The 15432-nt window shown below is 42.3% G+C and overlaps 1 protein-coding gene and 1 long non-coding RNA gene across 16 annotated transcripts in view; one reads left to right on the top strand and one right to left on the bottom strand.

Moving 5' to 3' along the window:
- Nucleotides 1-3234: 3234 nt before the first annotated feature.
- On the bottom strand, nucleotides 3235-13940 carry LOC308247538. Of its 3 annotated transcripts, none has more exons than XR_013960519.1 (4): nucleotides 13695-13929; nucleotides 12983-13084; nucleotides 12808-12873; nucleotides 3235-5854 (listed from the first exon to the last, which is right to left on the bottom strand). It is a non-coding gene; the product is annotated as an uncharacterized lncRNA (long non-coding RNA). The 3 variants fall into 3 exon arrangements; XR_013960518.1 differs by having other exon boundaries at nucleotides 4082-5854; nucleotides 12983-13100; nucleotides 13695-13940; XR_013960520.1 differs by lacking the exon at nucleotides 13695-13929 and having other exon boundaries at nucleotides 4077-5854; nucleotides 12983-13362.
- The window catches only part of ICA1 (islet cell autoantigen 1), a 112801-nt gene continuing 110585 nt past the window's right edge, over nucleotides 13217-15432 (top strand). Inside the window, exon 1 of one of the 13 annotated variants that reach the window (XM_080666790.1) lies at nucleotides 13217-13353. The gene's annotated coding sequence lies outside the window, so the exon portion shown is untranslated. Of the gene's footprint in view, nucleotides 13691-15432 lie in introns of all 13 variants that reach the window. The other 12 variants (XM_080666788.1, XM_080666795.1, XM_080666784.1 and 9 more) reach the window with 12 other exon arrangements.

The following is a 15432-nucleotide window of genomic DNA, read 5'->3' as shown; positions in this document are numbered from 1 at the left end:
AGTACCTGGCCAGGGCTGCCAATACTCTTGTTGGTTTGTGTGCCAGCAGCTTAAGTTAGATCACCATCTGAGTAAAGCAAATGCAGAGAGAACATGGCTGGGCTACTTCCCACACAGGGAAAAAAGGCTCTGGCTCTCTTACCATACCAGAGCATGGATTAAGAAATTAGAAGAGAGAGCAAAACGGAACACCACATTTGAACTATGGCCTATCATAGAGACCCTGCCCAGTATTAAAACTGTGGCTCAATTAACATGAGTCTAACCAACCAGATCAGACTATTGTTCCTTGCATATAGTTAGAGGAGAAGAAGCAATAGCTCTCTCCTCAGTATCTCCCCTCATGGAAAACAAGACTGGAATCCCCTCTTCTATTGGTTGAGGATGCCATGTGATAAGCACAGACATCAAATTTCCTTCAGAAGTAATGATCAAGGTTCTATTTAGAAGTTCTACTTAGGGTCTCCTGAATTCATGGAATAGAGTCACTAACATTAAAGCAGAGGAAAAGGGAGAAAAGTTATAAAACAAGCCCTCAGGAAGGGCCAAAATCAAGTTAGCTGTGATAAGCTACAGTTCTCTCTCTCTCTCTCTCTCTCTCTCTCTCTCTCTCTCTCTCTCTCTCTCTCTCTCTCCCCCCCCCCCCTTAGTCTCTTGCTTATCAGCTCCATTCTTCCTTTATCCAGGCCCAACCTCCTAACCCCCACCACACCTCAGTTGGCTTCCTCTGCTGGGCAGTGTAACACCAGCTTGCAATAATCTAAATGGAAACTTCAGATCTTGAATCCATTTGGCCTTTCAGCTCCAGCCTCTACCATTAATTGACCACTTTTTTCTGATTTAGTTCACATTGCATCAGATCAGTTCATCTTTAGGCCACTAGGGAGGATATCTCCCTCCTGCAAATACTAACTTCTTAGGAGTACCTATAATGAGGCTTTAAAACATATGAGTCAAAAATGGTTCTAAGCCCTGTGGACGAAAAAGGGGCCACATACTAAACCTGACAAGCTGAGGGGAGGCCTGCATGGCAAGCCTTACAAACTCAGAGACCTCAAGTAACCACATAGGGTGGTCTGAAATTAAAACTTTCTAACTAAAAACTAGTCATGGTGGGTAGTCATGTCCTAGGCTGGTATCTTTCTCCACAAAGGACAAAGGTCAATCTTTATCTTAACTGAGTCTATGGTCTTTTTGCATCTATCCTATCTAATAAAGAGGGAATTATACTAATTGACCCTTATGCCGTCACAAAGCGGCCATAGCCAATAAGGAGGGAATATGCTAATTGACTGTCACACCCTCAAAGATGGCGGCACCCACAGCCACAAGATGGCGGCGCCTGGTCCCCTCAGCCCCCCATTGACCAGGGCCGGCCTGAGGCTCAGGCAAGCCTCAGATGTCAGCTGCCCAGCCAATGCCCGAGGCACAGGCAAGCCTGGGATGGTAGCTGCCCAGCCACCCAGGGCCGCCCGAGGCTCAGGTAACCTGGGCCAGCCGAAGCTTGTGCTGCCAGCAGTGGAAGCAGCAGAGATGTGATGGGGGCATCACCTTCCCCTGGTCACCAGGTCGCCACCCGCCCCCGAGGGCTCCCGGACTGTGAGAAGGGGCAGGCCGGGCTGAGGGACCCCCCTCCAGTGCATGAATTTTCATGCACCGGGCCTCTAGTGATAACATAGCTTTAGAATGTCAGGATAATTTCCCTTTCCCAAACCCCTCAAGACACAATCACCGCACCAGAGCACAAGACCACAGAATCCCTCACTGTTATTGTTATCATGTGTATTGTTAAGTATTCTGTACCCACCAATGTAAAAGAAGTATTTGTCTCATCATTTTGCTCTTTATCCAATCTCAGAGATCTCCCTGCTTTGCATTCTCCATCCTCCCTAATCTACCATCAATGAATTTCATGTAACCCTCCATACATCTCCTTTGAGCCTGATGTATAAAATAAGTGGTAAAACTGCTATGTCCCAGAGCATTTTCTCAATCCATTGAGATTTTGCTTGCTGGCAACTGTGGTTAGTTTGGCTCGAATAAACTCATAAGCATTATCTACAGGTTTAGATGTTTCTTACATCAACAGCCCAATTCCAACATAAGTGTATTGGGATGGGGGCGTGGGTTCTCCTATATCACCAAGTGATGCTCAGGACATCAGCGGGTGTCCTACAACTTGACTCAATGACATTATTTACCCAAGGATAGCATCAAATTCCACAGTTGAAGGAGCTCAGTCCTACAAGACACCCTCCCCTTCAATTCAGACACAAGTTGCAAGTTCAGGTGCTTCTGAGGTTCCCATAACCCTCTCCTTGGGTTTGATTAATTTGCTAGAGCAGCTCATAGAACTCAGGGAAACATGTTACTTATTAGATGACTGGTTTATTATAAAAGGATACAGCTCAGGAATAGCCACATGGAAGAGAAGCATAAGGTCCATTCCAAGTGGTCCACTCTCCCCAAATCTCCACATGGTCACTAGACCAAAAGCTCTTTGAAACTTGTCATTTCTTTTTTTATAGAGGCTTCCTTATCACATCCACAAGATTGATGTATCTAACCTCCAGCCCCTCTCCCCTTCCTGGAGGTTGGGGATTGGAACTGAGAATCACCTCATTAACGTAACCAAAAGACACCTTTATAGCTCTCTCCATTAGGAAATTCCAATAGTTTTAATACCTCTGTTCAAAAAAGGGACAAAACCAAATATATATTTCTCATAAATCACAATATCACAAGTCATAACATACTGACCAGACCTGGATCCAATCAGGCAAAATGTGAGCATTGAGGGCAGCAGAGGCCAAAGTGAGCTGTTCCAGAATGCCCACTGCATTTAGTTGCTCTATACCATACTTCCTGTTCTGCCAAATCCAACTGAGCAGAACAGGCAGATAGCAATAGCTTCCAATTAATTAATTCATCTGAGCAAGGTGTCCATTTTTAATTTATTTCCTATTTCTCCTGATTCTTTTCTCACAAAGTAATCTATAAGGAACTAAAAACAAAACTTTAGCCCTGTCAGCCTGACTCAGTGGTTGAGCATCAACCTATGAATCAGGAGGAGGTCATTGTTCTATTCAGGTCAGGGAACATGCCCCAGTTGTGGGCTCCATCCCCAGTGTGTGGAGTGCAGGAGACAGCCAATTAATGATTCTCTCTCATCATTGATGTTTCTATCTCTCTCCCACTCTCCCTTCCTCTGTGAAATCAATAAAGATATATTTTAAAAAAACTTTATTTGAAGAAGGTCAATATTTAGTAAATGGAATAATTTTAACATGACTGCCAAGAATTTTTCACGTGCCTAACTTTTCTTATGCTAGACGAAATGATTGATTTGACCAAGTTGGTGCATAATAAATGATATTAAGTTATAACTTATAGTCACATTTTTAATTTGCCACTTTAAGTAAAATTATTGCCAGTAAAGGTCATCAAGTTTTCTATCATTTTTTACAGATCTCAGTGAAACTTTATACATGCACAAAGACCATCTGAGTCCATAGAAGGTTTCACTGGATAGCTTTAGAGTTATTAGAACCCCTAGTGTTATTTAGTAGTCATGTCTCTCAAATGTAAAAACATATTACAGTTCAATTAACTATGCAAGAAAATAAAGTTCAAAAAAGGAAGAGAAAAGAAGTTTCAAATCAGAACAAAAGTGTTGGTTTTAAACATGCTTTTTGTGAGCAGCTTCAGAAATATAATTTTAAAAATTGCAATTAGAAAGAAACAATAATAAACATAATCTAATAGAGAGTCTGACCCATGAAAGGTACTCAGTAAATGTCTGGCTGAATGAATGGTCACAGAGAAAACAAATAACACAATGTGGGATATACTGTATATGTACATATATATAAAGAACTATAGAATAACTACATAGAAGAGATAGAAGAATATGTTTTTGCATTCAAGGGATTCAAAAGATGATAAAATAAATAATGGTCAAGATGTTGCTGCAAAGGTAGAGGAAAATCATTTAGATCAATGTATGAATGTTTCATTTCCCATTATTGATTTGAACTAATAGGAAATATTAAAATCCAAGAATAATTAGTTTTAATGTATTGAGGAAGGAGGAAATTTTAATTAAATTTTGCAAACAATAAATCTCATTTAGTGTAAATAATAATAATAATGCTAGTATAAGTTGACAAAAATGAAGAGCATTGAAAAAAATTAAAAATAAAAAGACAAAATTAATTTATAAAGACAGAGTATACCAACACAATAAATACCAATAATGCAATAGTAGAGAAACATAACAGGAAGTCAGGAAGGAATTAGTTTCACAGTAATGAATTTACAGAAAGAGAAAATGTCTAAAATAACCATTAGGAAATTTCCTGGAGTAATGTGGGTAAACAGCTGAAAGAGACATTTATTTTATAGAAAATGCACACACCATCATATGGCCTATGCATTAGAAAGGTTTATCTAGAGTTGGCATTTGCTTTTTGTTGAATTCCTTATGGAGAGCTAAATCTAAATAAAGAATTTCAACTTATAATTTTTAAATTGTGTTTACAGTAATCAGTATATGGAAGATGAAAGGTCAAAGAAAAAAATAACATTTAAAAAATTACATATCTCTCCATCAAAGTGCTTCATGTTGTTCCAAGTCTTTTCAAACAATCTGTAAGATGACACAGCATCAACAAAGATCAAAGAATGATATTATCTTCCTTACTAAATTCCTTTTCTTTTTGATAATGGAGAGGAAAGTAAACATCATAAAGCTCTCCCAAGCTCACTAGAACTCTTAACTTTAAAAATTGGGGATGGGGGTGTCATTTTTATGAGGCAAATAATTCAAACTTTTTAAAGGGACATTAATTTGTCCATGGCACCATGAGCATAATTTGCTAATTTACCTCTGCAGCAAATGTCATATTTTATTAGTGGCCTGAAATAGTTAATACTTTCCTCTTCCCTGGCAGGTGCCTACTTTTCTGACATACTTAATCTGGTCTTTACAATGCAAACTCAAAATTGTGTGGAAAGGAACAAAGTAAAACCTTATCTTCACCCACAAGTGTGAGTCTAAACACGATGACAATTGTGTCAGACAGCAGAGACTCATTTCATATTTGCATGCTAACATCACTTACAAATGCTTTGAAGTAAATAGTCCTTTAAACATTCAAGGTTTAAAATGCTTCTGATTAACTGCAGAACTGGTACTAAAGTAAAACGCATGCTTTCTTTTGGTTCCGTTTTATTTTTTTATAATCTTGGGCTAAACCTCTGACCAGAACTGTACCAAATCACACCAGTTGTAGAGCTAGGCTGTCTCTGCATTTATTGGATAGTAAGAGGAATGAGGGCCTGTGGTTGTGTTTTCCCAGTCTCCGGCTTCCACAGGCTTCTGGATTATCAATGAATATTTAATAAATAAGTGGCTGAGGGGAGGGAGGGACAGAAGGATGGATGGAAGAAAGGAAGGAAGAACAACATATTTTTTTTAATCTAAAAGATCACTGGACAAAACAAACCAATCAAAGGGTATGGGAATTTTGTGGGGCACAGTAGGCCAGCAGTCCCCCACCTGAAAAGTAAGTGGACTTCCATTTATATTTTCTTGAGGCCTAAAATTTCTCATATATAATGAAGACTTTTTTATCACCCACACGCACACCTTTTCTCCCTGATATCCAGAGGAAATACTCATAACAACCAGTCATTTCCAGCCACCGCACACAGAGGTAAGATATTGGTCTTCAAGTCCAGGACCTCTGGTTTATTATGATCCTCTTCAGTTCTGTCACAATCCCATCTCAATATTCTACAGCCTTTGGACAATATGATGAATTCAACCATTCCTTAGATAACAGTGTATTTCCTTGGAAGAAAGAGGAAAGAAAAAAAATTAATTGTTATATATACCTCTCCTTTAAAAAGGAAACGAGAATAAATAGTATGTTCAGCAAGGAAATATTGGTGCAAGCTACAGCCCTCAGTTCTGCAGGCATTCACAAGACTGCCGCTGACATATATGATAGATTCCTTCTCTGTTTGTTCCAAGTCCTCCTGGCTTTCAGCCAACACCACAGCTTGCCAAGGATCTTGGCCCTGATTGCACAAAGAATCCAACATGCCCAGGTGATAGTCTCAGCTATCAATTTAATAAAGTCTACATGTTTTTAACCCTCAGGTATTCTCCACTGAGAACTGAATTCTTTAGGCTAAAGGAGTTAAATAATTTTAAAGAGTTAAAGCAAAACTTGTGAAAGTGAACGAGTAGGTGTAATTGTCAGAGATGCCTTCACCCCTAGGTCCTAGGTTGCAGTCCCTCTGGCTGTGAAACAATATGAAATGTGTGGTAACTGTTTCTGCTCATGTTCTACAACATAGCACACTGATATCACAAGGTGCTACATCTTAAAGATAGTGTTGTGGTTAAGTTTCCAATTGGTCATTCCAGTGGAACCTAGCTTATCAACATGATTGGATATTTTACAAAGTAAGGCCAGGCAGTTAGTAGCCTATTGGGTTGCAATGCAGTGAGTTCATCGACCAGAAGCCGTGTTCCTGTGATGCTTTAGAGGCATGTAAGCAGAGAAAGCAAATCCAAATCCACAAAATTATTCCAATGATGGTAAGCTGCTGCTCCTCCACGAGGAAGGGGCATTCCCAGCTAAAGTTAACCGATCTGCTACAGAGTAGTAGGCCAGGTCCTCTAGAAGGACACAGCGGGTCACTGTTGCTATCAGTCTTGATGAAAGAAAAGTTATGCTGTTGAGTCCAAGCACCACCACCATTCTGATCCACCATTGTTATGTCCATGAACCCACAGGTTAGCTGGAGAAGGAAAATGACTGACTCCCTTAGAAGAAATAATTTGTTCCCTAGTTACTAAAACCTCCTCTGCAATGATGGCCTCTTAATGTGCATGCACATAAACACTGACGCTCTCACAGTCCGGGCCCATTCTGAAATGTCCATCCACCCTTCCCTAAAACCATCTTGCCATCAATTCTCCAGTCTTGATCCTTTCAGGTCCCTCACCATCTAGCCAGGCCAGATTTAAAAATTATCTAGTATGTGCTTAGTCAGCCTTAACCATTTCTAAAATATTGCCACTGTCCCAACCAAGCTCCTTGCCCCAGTATACACACCCTTACCCAAGTCACTCTGGCCCTTCCCTCAGAGATCTCTCTGACCTCCCCACAACCCAGCCATGAAAGGGTTAATGTCTGGCACCACAGGGGGTCTTCAGCCCCAGTCTCAGTGCTAGATTCCAATTGCCTTAACTCAGTTACAGATTTGAATAGCACCTCTGTGCCAAGTAATTAGCTCAAGAGTTGCCAAAGATCCTGACCTCAAGCAAAGTAGACAATAAAATGTTTCCTTCCAGACAAAGTGGACAATAAAATTTCGGCTCAAAATGTAACATTGTAAGCATTTTCCTTCTCAGTTGTCGCTCAGGACCACCCTGAAAAGCGGCAGGACTTCCTCTCATCTGTCTGGTGCCAGCACAGCATGCGAAGCCATCTGTACAGCAGCTTGAAGTTACTCTACCCCTGATCCATGTATCATGGGAAACTCCCTGTGAGGCATAAGAAAGTAACATAGGAGTGCAAGGGCCTGCTCATCCAATTCACCTGTGTCTTCAGGCTTCTCCTAGGCTCAGCCTCCATAGGTTCCGCTTTCTTCTCAATCCACTTGATATGGATCACAGCTGCGAATGCCCGGCTTTATGGCTAACGTCTAAGACAACACCATTTCATGTTAGGCATCCGAGTAATACGGCCATCTTATGCCCGATGGTTGATGATTCAGTTTCTATGTGAGCCTCGCCACAAGCCAGGAGTCATTTCTCAAAATGAAGGGTCATCTGCTAAAGGGGCCTTTGCATTCTCCCAAACATAAAGGGTTTCCTCTGTGATGATCTTGTTGGGTGTTGTCACGGGCTCCAGATCAGGGGTCCTCACACTACGGCCCGCGGGCCACATGCGGCCCGCCGAGGACATTTATCTGGCCTGCCGGGTGCCACTGCCTGTCCTGCTTAGCAGCCGACTCGTCCCGGGCCCGCAGTGCACATAGGAATTTGTTCATAGTTTTTTTTTTTTTAAACTATAGTCCGGCCCTCCAACCGTCTGAGGGACAGTGAACTGGCCCCCTGTTTAAAAAGTTTGAGGACCCCTGCTCCAGATAGTCCTCAGATGGGTCGCAGATGATTCCAGCAGCACTGGATCCACAACTCACAAGGGCCAGGGCTCACCTTGCACCAGGCCAGCTGCAGAGCCCCCTCTCCCTTTGGGCTCCGCTCCACAAACTGGCAGCTTTCGGGTGGTCGCCCAGAAAAAGGCCGGCATGTGACAACCCAAAAGTGGCAACACTATGTCTAAAATCCAAAGAGACCCCAACACTCTGTGCCTGGTAAATTCCCTTTTAAAACTTGATGGGTGAATGTTTCATTACCTTATGTAAATTATAAAATCAATATTTTTCACTTCAAAGTACTAAGATCTCAAAGTGCTGCTCTATTATAATAATCAAATTTGGTGATTATTTTTCTCCCACTTCATTTCATTCCTTCCTCCATTCCTTATTTAAACCTCATCTACTTACAAAAGGGATTGAAAGTGCCTTGTTGTGTGTCATTATTGCTTTTTCCTAATAAAATGGTAGCAAGAAGTTGCAGAGTAAGATAGAATCTTATAATATTCAAGTAAGTTCATCACTTAGCTACATTTACTCTCTATATTATGAATCTATATGCAGAACTCTTCCCATTTGAAAAACTAAAGACAGTTCAAATGCTCTTAGAATCTGTTGCTCTTGTGTGAGACAAGCAGAATAAATACTGCCTCCATATGAGACATTTTAAAGTGATTTGAACACAAATTGATTCTGAGTGCACCCAAAAAGTGCTTCACTTCTACAAGTATTTATTGATTATCTACTGTGTAGGCTCTATGTGAGCCCCTAGAGAAATAAGGCCCAATCAATAAGCCATTAGAGTTTACAGTCTCGTATGGGGATATAAATAAGTAGATAGAAAATTACAATAGAGCTTGATATGTTCTAAGACAGGACTAACAAGAAGGTGCTGTGATATTGGGGATCAGGGAAAACTTTCCAAAGGAAGTGATTTCTAAGCTGAGGACTAAAGGGAGAAAGAAGATGAAGCCACACAGACCAAGATGCTAGTACATGAAGGAAAGAGTGTGTGCTCTGGGCAGGGCAAAAGTTATGTGCAATGACCCATAAACCACAGAGAGCATAGCGTGTCTGGGTAGTGAAGGCAGTTGACTAATGCTGGCTCTTAGAATTGGGGTGGTGGTGGTGATGGCTGTAGCAGGAGAATAATGGAAATATATATGTGGCAGACACAGACCCTTGCCTGTGTTACCGTAGGCTCTCCTTTCTCTGCTAACGGAACCTCAGAAAATTGGCACAGATCCATTGATTTAAGGACAGCTAGGAAATTAATCAAGGTAATTTTACTTTAATAAGCCATCAGAGATTTGGCCAATCAGATCTAAGGAGAAGTCAGCAGAAGCTTCCCTTGGAGGCTAAAATCAGGCCCTCCCAAGGAGAAAGCAGTTGCCTGCTTCTTCCCTGACTGGGATGCTCACACAGGCCTTAAACACTGTCTGGACAGAGCTGCTATAGCCATCTTGCCATCAAGGAAAAGACCCAAAGAATTGAAAAAAACTGATGAAGGCATTATCATGTGGTTGAGCTAATAAACTATCCCTGGAACTATCTTTGTCTTTGTCTAAACTTCTTGGTATATGAGAGAATAATATCTTTATTATTTAAGTCTGTCAGTTTTTGCCTATTTATTAATTGGGTTGTTCATTTTCTGATTGTTGAGTTTTAAGATTTATTTTGTATATTTTAAAAGTTCTGTATATTTTATCAGATGTTTTTTGAAAACATTTTCCCCTAATCTGTGGCTTATCTTGACAGTGTCTTTTGCAGAACAGAAAAATTTATTTTCAGTAATGTTCCATTATCCTTTATTTTCATAGGTTGTGCCTTTGGTGCAGCATCAAAAGAATCATCACCAAACCCAAGATTACCTAAATTTTCTCCTATGTTATCTTCTAAGTTTTGTAGGTTGTGTTTTACACTTAGGTCTATAATCCATTTTGTGTCAATTTTTATGAAAGTTATAAGGTCTATGTCTAGATGTATTTTGGGGCATGTGGAGGTCCAGTTGTTCCAGCACCATTTGTTGGAAAACCTATCATTTTTCTATTAAATTATCTTTCTTTTTTAAAAATACGTTTTTATTGATTTTAAAGACAGTTAAGGAGAGGGAGAGAGACACAAACATTGATAAGAGAGAAACATCAACAGGCTGCCACCTGCATGACCCCTACTGGGGATTGAGTTTGAGGAGATTTCAGACCATTTTCCATCAGCAATGCATGAAGGTTCCTACTTCACATCCTCACCTGGATTTACTGTTAAGCAATATTACTTTGCTAAGAATGGTGGAAAGGAAGAAAAGGGCTATATCCTGATAACTTAGTGGAGATCATACAAGTTCTGGACTGCCTACTTCCCAATTAATCTCCCCACCCCATTTAAAAAAATTTTAAATTATTATTATTTTAAAATAATTTTTAATGTGCAATAAAATAAACTTTTATCTCATTTAATCCACTACTATTCTGGGTCTCTGATAATGGCAGCCTGACAGAATTCCTCATTCACGTGGTCCTCTTAGCACATCTTGAACCTGGGAAACCATAAAAAACAAACAAACAACAAAAAACAACCACCACTGAATTGAAATGTAAGGATTTTTTCTGTGGAGAAGTTTCTCTGTTATCCTGTTCCACTCTGGAAAATGTACATTATTTCCTTCTCAACTTCATATCCTATCATTCAATAGCCATTCTCTTCTCAGACATTGTTTCAGCTCCGCTTGGCGTCTGTGGGTGCTCTACACCAACGAAACAACTTGATACCCAGAAACAAATGGAAGTGTGGTAAGTGGAGCAATTTTTTAAATGGGCAGAAAAGCACTCATTGTGGCTTATGTAGAACAAGCATGAACTTACTATTTTCTTCCTCAAATGTTTTCCTAAATTTTAGGACAGTATGAATAACGATGAAAAGTCATGTAAAGCTTTATCTTAAACTTTCTGGGAGCCTAAGGAATTTCAGTGCAATGTTGACCAGACAGTGCTGTATCACAGTTATCTGTTCACCTGTAGACATGGTTTCGGAAGCCACTTTGAGCCTCCATGGCAGGTTGTTAGACTCATAGCTCAGGTTTTCACCTTGATCTTTGGAGAAGTAAAAGGAACCCTGAGTCATTAGTTATATAAATCAGTTTTTAGCCCACTGCCCCTAATGCATGTGTTCCAAGGAGCTGCATTTTGTGGGTATACTGTGAACACACACACAACCTGCCATTCTACTGGGCCTCTTTTAACAAATGTAAATACCCACCACAAAGCCAGTCTTTGATAAATAGAGTTTCTACTACTTTTTCCTGTAACTAGTAAATCACCACTGGTGGAGAGGAGAACATTATAGAGTCAGGAAATTTTATGATCTGTTTCTCTCTCAATATCTTAATTAACTGATTAATAGATTCAGCCAACATTTTTTGAGTACCTACTATGTTTTTTAAAAAAATCCATTCTGCTAAAAAATTATAATCTTTTTTTTCTTTTTAAAGGCTTTAAAAATGATTTTGAGAGAGAGAGAAGAAATGAAAGGGAGAGAGAGCAAAATATCAATGTGAGAGAAACATCGATCAGTTGCCTACTGCATGCCTCCTATAAGGGATAGATCCTGAAACCCAGGCTTGTGCCCTGACCTGAATCAAACAGGCAAACTTTCTGGTGTGCGGGACCATGCCCAGCCAACTGAGCCACACTGGTGGGCCCTAATCTCTATTTTTCAAACTCCTAATAGGTGTTACACATAAGTTAATGGCTCTTGGAATAAAATATTTTAAAATAAAATATCTTAATAATCTTTCTCTTGCAAGGAAGCCTTTTTTTTTTCATTTTAAGGGTTTTGCTTTTTATTCCCCTCCCCCCCTTTTGCTTCTTACAAAAAGGAAAATCATTTAACTTGTGTTGTTAACAAGTCAGTTTAAATGCTTCTTAATAAAAACCAAATATAGGAGCAAGGTTTTTCTCTCCCAAAACTTCTCCTGATTCTCAGATTTTTCAAAAATTTGCTATTTTCTAGACCATATTATTTGTTTATTCATAAACATTTATTGAAGACTTAATGTTCCTCAGCTCAATATTTTGTGCCATACTGCGACAGGCTCGAACCTATCTATATAGGAATATATCCAAAGAATAAAGTCAACTTTAAAGGTTATATACATTTCAGGAACTGTACTATCTTACTTTTCTGTTAAAATGACAGCATCTTCTATACATGTTCACTATCCATTTTGGCCAGCCACCTTTCTATCTTGAGATGAAGCTAATTCTCTTGGTTCAGACAACCCTGGATTCAAACTTCTATTCAATATCCTATTCGCTGAGTCCCTTTATGGCATTCTGGGCAGTCAGTGTTTTCATTTGTAAAACAGGAATAATAACTTTACCTACAGTATTCGATTGCTCTAAGGATTAAATGTAAAGTACATAGCATGTGCCTTGCATGAACAACCTATTCATGTTAGCGATGGATTTGGGATTTGTTTGCATTTTTATTCAGTAACCATCTTTCACTCCGTCCTGTTAAATTGCTTAATTCAATGACTATTCAATAAACGTTTTAACAAATATATAACATAACCAGGCATTGAGTCATAGCACATTGAGATTGCTTTTCAGCATAGATAATTTTGGTAAGTACCTATCCCAGCACTTTTTCTTCAGGTGATCCCTGCAGGGTACTCTAAAAACAGGGTTTGGTTCTTTCCTGATGACAAAGGATAAGAGAGGATGAAGTTACTATCAGCATCAATAACAAGTATAAGAGATGTGTGGCTAAATGGGAATGAAAACATGATATACATATGCATACATACAGTTTTTTTCACACAGCCTTTTTCCTTGAAGCCCCCACTTGGCTCACAGGTACAGGCCTCTGTAACTTTTCTTGGCATTGAAATCATGACGTCTCCTGTCTCCTAAGGCCACAGAAATCTATAGTGGAAGCAAGTAGCAAGCCCTACACTGGACACAGCGGGAACCCTTCGCCCAGGCTCCCACCTGTCGCCCAGGTCATTGTGACGCAAATGCTATGGACACGTGGAACACCTGGGGAGAGCAGGGGCGGGGTCACCCTGGGCAGCAGAAACCAGCGGGGGATACCCCAGGAGATGGTGGTCGAGGTCACACCCCAGGGACTAGAGAGAGGGAGACTCAGTCCCCAGATCCCGGACCCGCCCCAAACTAGGTGAGGCCAGGGGCCCCTCCTTCATCCAGATCCCGGGGTCCTGCTGGGAGGGCTAGCCCACCGGGCCTCTCAGAAGGGGAGAAATTGGGAGAGGGGGCGGCGGCGGGGCCCCATCCCGGCGCGCGCTCCCCCCGGCCGCTGCGCTGCGCTGAGCTGCGGTGCGGCGCGCTGGGGCTCCGCGGGTTGCCATTCCGGCTGGCGGCCGCCACCGCAGGAAGGGCCGGTTCCTGCGCTCCCCCGCCCCTTCCCTCGCCTGTGCTGACGCTGACGTCGGATGAGGGAGCTGGAGGGACGCTCCGTTCTCGGCCGGGAGGCTCCTGGGGGCCAGGGCACCGAGGTACCTGCCCTCCGGGGCCGGGGTTGGGGCGCGCCGGGCGGGCTGCGGGCTGCAGCGGGAGTCGGCCGGCCGCTGGGGCGGTCGGGGGCGCCCGCCTGGGACTGCCAGTGCTGCCCTGCTTGGCGGCGGGTGACTGGCGAGTCGCCTTCTCCTGCCGCGGATCCCCTTGCAGGGACCGCTCAAGCCCCTTCCCCTCCCCCGCCGGCTCCCCGGGGCCTGGGAAAATCCGGCGGGTGCGCGCCCGGGGAGCGTGCGTCAGCCCCCGGGGAGCGGAGGGGAGCGTTCCGGGCTCCCGCCCCATCTCTCGCCCCAGCGCAGGCGGCACCCCCACCCGCGCCGCCCACCCCACCCCACCCGCTCCACGCCTCGCCTCCCAGCCGCTGCGGCCCCAGGATCTCCAGGTCCTCGCATCCGGGGCTGACTTGTTGACGAGTTCACCTGCCGCGGCGCCTGGTGTGTGCCTTTTCACCCCCGTACCCATCTTTGGCGGAGGCGGCAGGGAGCAGATGGGTACCGCTTTCTGACCGCTGGTGCCGGGAGGTCTGAGCTTGGTGCCCTGCAAACGAGGTGGTCGCCAGCCTCGGACCCGACTGGAACCAGAGACCCTAAGCAAGCCGGGTCCCGACCAACCCTGGCGCGCCCGTTTCCTTTGGGCGCTGCTGACTCCTCCTTTCCTGACCCCGGGCTATGGCAGCTCCTGCTTCCTCTAGAAGCGAACATATCCTGTTAATATGCCGGCCTCAACCCAGAACGACGTCCTGTGAATCGTTCGCACTTTTTACCTGGAGTGCACCCTAGGCCCCTCAGCTTTTCTTTGGGGTCTTTAAAGTACTGCGCCCTTTGGCAGGTGAAAGGTATTCACTGCCCTGTTGGGGAGAGTCCTGGTTCAGAAAGAGAACCAGGCTGTGTAGATAGCATAAGAAATCAGTATGAGAAAGGCGCTGGGTGCAGCCTTAGTCATTGAGATCTGGTAACTTTATAGCAATGATCAGGGCCTGGAAAACCGAGCCGCAGCTGATTTGAGGACGGTATTGGTGTAGGAAGCAAGGCACGGAAGAAGGCATTAGCCATGAAGGCCCTATATATTATGACTCATTGCAAACATGTTCGTGCCCAAACATTTCAGGCAAGTCTGTCAGAAAAATCACAAATTGGTTTTCGTTGACTTTCAGTTTTAGATGATCTGAGATCTGGACTGTGCCCCGGGGGTTGGGAAGTGAAATAGGAAATGCTTTATTGGTCTGAAATTAATGCTCCAGACTCAGTTTCTTACCTTTGATTGAAAATACACACACATTCTAAACATACTTTTAAACCAGTTTCTCTTTAGGTTTCAGTTTTTATTTTCGAAACATCATGTATAGTATATACCATAGAGGCAAACTCAGTTTAGAATCCTTAATAGTTCAAATGCCACTGGTTTTTAGACATATATATTTATGTCTAAATATAAATAGATATATAAATATATATACATATATATTTAATTGCAAGAGATGTGGCTTTCTAAAGGTACCTTTTTTGCATTATATAGATAAATATTTGTATTATTTATAGTAAAGTTAAAAGATCTTTGGAAAATGACAATTTTCAGCATCTTTATGTTTCTCTGAGCATTTCTCTCTCCATGTCAACTGTGTGAAAAATACAGAAAATTTTGCTACCCGCAAGAAAACTTTTTGAATAAACAGTACATTTTTTTCAGGTATAGGCAGTTTTATCAGAAGCAGGGAGGTGTGGCC

This window comes from Plecotus auritus, assembly GCF_963455305.1.
Source record: "Plecotus auritus genome assembly, chromosome: 4".
Taxonomy (NCBI): Eukaryota; Metazoa; Chordata; class Mammalia; order Chiroptera; family Vespertilionidae; genus Plecotus; species Plecotus auritus.
Note: the sequence above shows the minus strand (reverse complement) of the source record. Positions and strands in the feature narration are given on the sequence as shown.